Source organism: Octopus sinensis, linkage group LG16 (genome assembly GCF_006345805.1).
Source record: "Octopus sinensis linkage group LG16, ASM634580v1, whole genome shotgun sequence".
Taxonomy (NCBI): domain Eukaryota; kingdom Metazoa; phylum Mollusca; class Cephalopoda; order Octopoda; family Octopodidae; genus Octopus; species Octopus sinensis.
Window position 1 is genome coordinate 29774471 of NC_043012.1, and position 4387 is coordinate 29778857.

Here is a 4387-nt window from a genome sequence, read left to right on the forward strand (position 1 = left end):
AACTAGCTAACACATCACCATCACCACCACTACCAGCACCACCACCATCATCATCATCATAATTTAATGTCTGTTTTCCATACTGGTATGGGTCGAACAGTTTAACAGGAACTGGAGAGTCGGGGAGCTGTCTAGGCTCCATTTGTCTGTCTTGGCATGGTGCCTATGGCTGTATGCCCTTCCTAACTACAACCACTTTCAGAATGTACTGGGTGCCTTTACATGGCACCAAAAGAGGCACTTTTATGTGGCACTGGCACAGTCACTTTTACATGACACCAGCATCCTCAAGCTTACAAGACTAGGATCTTTTGGTTGAGAGAGGGATGTTGAGGACAGGTGCCTATATGGCCACAATTCTACTCAGTTCTAATGTGTTTTCTCTGCCAGAAGTGTCAGTCTCTTGTCATCTCCTCTGTGATCCCCAACATCTGAAGACCGTTTCTCACCACTTCATGCCATGTCATCCCGGATCTATCCCTTCTACACATACCCTCCACAATTAGTAACCAGAACTTCTTGATGAAGCTGTCCTCATCCAAGCACATCACATGACCATACCAGTGTAGTTTTATGTATACATATATAAATATATATAACAGGTGCCTCGTCTGGCACCTGTGTCGGTGGCACATAAAATCACCCACTACACTCTCGGAGTGGTTGGCGTTAGGAAGGGCATCCAGCTGTAGAAACACTGCCAGATCTGACTGGCCTGGTGCAGCCTTCAAGCTTGCCAGACCCCAGTTGAACCGTCCAACCCATGCTAGCATGGAAAGCGGACGTTAAACGATGATGATGATGATGAGATATATATATATAAATATATATAACGAACCCTGTCCAGTCTGAACTTTCACAAGGCTGACTGAAAGTCAACTGAAAAACAGATACTCCAGCAAAATTGGCTTAAAAGTTTCTCTTTGCAAGACACTGAGATGAAACTCATAGAATTTATGTCAATAATGCAAGCTATGTGCATTAAATTTGTCTCAGAGGGGGGGAACTAATACACGCACAAACGTCATTCTCTGAGACTCTAGAGTCCCCAGAAGATGGAGAATAAAGATCTTAAATCACTTAAATAAACAGCTTAATGGCAGCAAAAGATCCTACGTCAAACTTAAATTCACCCTTGAGAAAGAAAGTGGAAGAAATATAAATCAATTCAAAAGTCTTCTCCAAGTTTCCAAAAAAGTCTGCTCCAATGAGCTACAAGATAGGGTCACAGTTTACAGAAAGTAGCTCACAAACTGTGGACACCAGGAAGAAAAGTAAGGTACTCAATAAACGATTCCAAATTGTTTTCACATCTTCACAGACAAATATGCAAATAAGGAAAACCTGATGAGTTCTTCAATATCACAGATCCATATTGGTAAGAGAAAACCATTGGTTATGTTGACATAAAAAAGCTGGGTGTAATATTAGCCACTGATATGATGAACTTGAACTAAACAATGAGCTCCAATAGCTTTTCTGGCTGTTCTTTTAAAGACAGGCAAGAAAGTTCTTACAAAAACCACTACAGACACTTTTCAGAGTTTCCTTGCATGTTAAAAGAAGGTAAGCTATGCCCTGTCCATAAAGAAAGAAGCAAAACAGACGCTAAAAATTACAAGCTTATCTCTAACTTCACATGTTAGCAAAGTGATGTGAGAAGGCAGTTGATCCCATTCCTAGAAGAAAATAACTTGCTTACAAACATGTAACATGGTTTCCGCCCAGGGTGGAGCTGCCTCACACAGCTGCTACAACATTAAGATCAAGTACTGAAAGAACAGCTCAACCATTCAAATGTGGATGAGATATATCTCGACTTTGCCAAGGCCTTTGGCAAAGTTGATTATAAGATGATATTTCACAGAATGCATGGCTTTGGTATGTCTGGAAAACTAGGAGAGTTGCAGCATGTCTTTATAAAAAGCAGAAGTTAGACCATTGGAGCCAAAGGGCTCTCTCTGAGGGGATTCACTTTTTGGCGGATTCCCTCAGGGAACTGTACTGGGACCACTATTGCTTGTGGTGGCTTGCACAGACATACCCTTAGCCATACGGTCAGCCATTTGCACCAGCTGTGCTGATGGTACAAAAGTATCACAGGCAGTCAAGGACCCTGATGCTTGCACATGTGTGTGTGTATATGTGTGCACATATGTGTGTGTGTGCGCATGTGTGTGCGTGCGCATGTGTGTGCATGTGTGTGTTTGGTGCTTTGACATCATGTGATTGCTACATTATACAAGCAGTGTCCTTCATTTCCAATTTTTGACGAAACATGGCTGGGCTTAGAAAATCTGTTTCAATGAATTCCATCTGACCCATGCAAGCTTGGAAAACTGGACATTAAATGATGATGGTAATGATATATTATTTACACATACACAATATATAGATAGATATATGTTATTCTCGCTTCAGCTCACAGTTGAAGCTCTGAAATAGGTCAGAGGCACTACCATTCCTGCCCTGACTCAGTCTTTCAAAGAAACAAAGCAAATATTTTCAATGTTGTAAATAAATGAGATTAATAGTCCGTGAAATTATAAAGCAACCATTTTCATTGTCAATAGTTTAGTTTTGCAGGTGGGTTCATTCCTATGGCCTTCTCTATGGCTCCAGGGAGATAGGTTTCTCACTTGTTTCATATCTAAATTGAGAAGCTGCTTACACATGGCACACATGATGATGTTAAGGATTTATCAACTCCTTGCTGTCCCCTTTCAATGTAAATTTGTCCAAGATGTTAGAAACTAGAGATCTCAATAGAAAGGTTGCAGCTGTTATCATCATCATCATCATCATCACCACCAGCTTCACCATTATACCCATGTTCCATATTGCATAGGTTGGATTCAGGGCCAGCCCTAGGGTGCTGGCACCCCGGACAAGCTGAACTTTGGCATGTACAAACTGACAGCTGTGGAAATTTTCTTGTTTTTGTCATGGCCACATTGATGCCCCCTAGCACATGGTGCTCTGAGCAACTGCCCGAGTTGCAGGTACCTTGAGCTGGCCCCGGTTGGATTGCTTGACAGGACCCAATAGGTCCGACAATTGCATCATTTCAATACCTGTTTTAGTGTGGTTGCTATGGCTGGATGCTCTTCCCCTTCTTAATGCCAACCATTTTACAGCATGTACTGAGTGCTTTATATGGGCCACCAGCACTAGTGAGGTTACCAAACAGCCCACAAGACTACAAAACAAAACCTAAGCTAAAGTAATGTTCCTGGTGATGAAACTACAACAAAACAATTGTGGTGTTATGCAAGAAAGTGTATATAGGAAGGCACATGGCTCAGTGGTTAGAGTGTCGAACTTACGACTGTGAGGTTGTGAGTTCGAATCCCGGACCGAGCTGCGTGTTATGTTCTTGAGCAAGACACTTTATTTCACATTGCTCCAGTTCACTCAGCTGTAGAAATGAGTTGCAACATCACAGGTGCCAAGCTGTATCGGCCCCTTTGCCTTTCCCTTGGATAATATCGGTGGCATGGAGAGGGAAGGCCTGTATGCATGGGTGACTGCTGGTCTTCCATAAACAACCTTGCCCGGGCTTGTGCCTCGGAGGGTAACTTTCTAGGTGCAGTCCCATGATCATTCGTAACCGAAGGGGGTCTCTGCATATATATATATCTATATATCCATATATATAGATATATATACACACACACTGCTTGAGTCATCTAAGAGACCATAAGTCAGGGAGAAGATACATTCACATAACTCAGTAGAGTGGGTATATTATTCAAATTTTATACTATTAAGTATCCATCATGGCTGGTCTTACCAATCAGTTTTTGCACAAAAAATATCAAGGAGTGTTAGGTAACAATTCAATTATATAAATATGCTCATCAGAGGTAGTTGACATAGAAGGGAATAAGGCGATTGCTCTCCACTGCTGGAGGTGGATTAGCATGATTGGTTGGCATCAGCTGTAAGAAGATGGTGGAATGAAAAGAAGTCCAGGGGATTTGGTTAGGAGTTATGTCCCTTGGTTAGGTATGTTATGCAGTCAGCAAGAGTTATCTTGAAGTGAGGAAAGTTTGTATTTATAATGTGGTGCTTCTGTGTGTGTGTGTGGGGGGTATGTGTAGTGGTGTCAAATGTATACATTTTTCTGGGCGTGTAGATATATATATATATATATATATATATATATATATATATATATATATATAGCGCTGTGTTCATTGTTCTGTTTTCTTTTTGTAAAGGATAAAACTGGTTTTTTTTTTATATATTAGTGTGTGGTGTGTAATGTATAATGTGTGTGTATGGGGTTTGTTTATATGTGGGGGTACAATTTGTGTGAGGGGGTATGTGCTGAGAGTGGTGGCAGATAGTTATATACAGGGTGTGCATATGTGTACATGGGTGC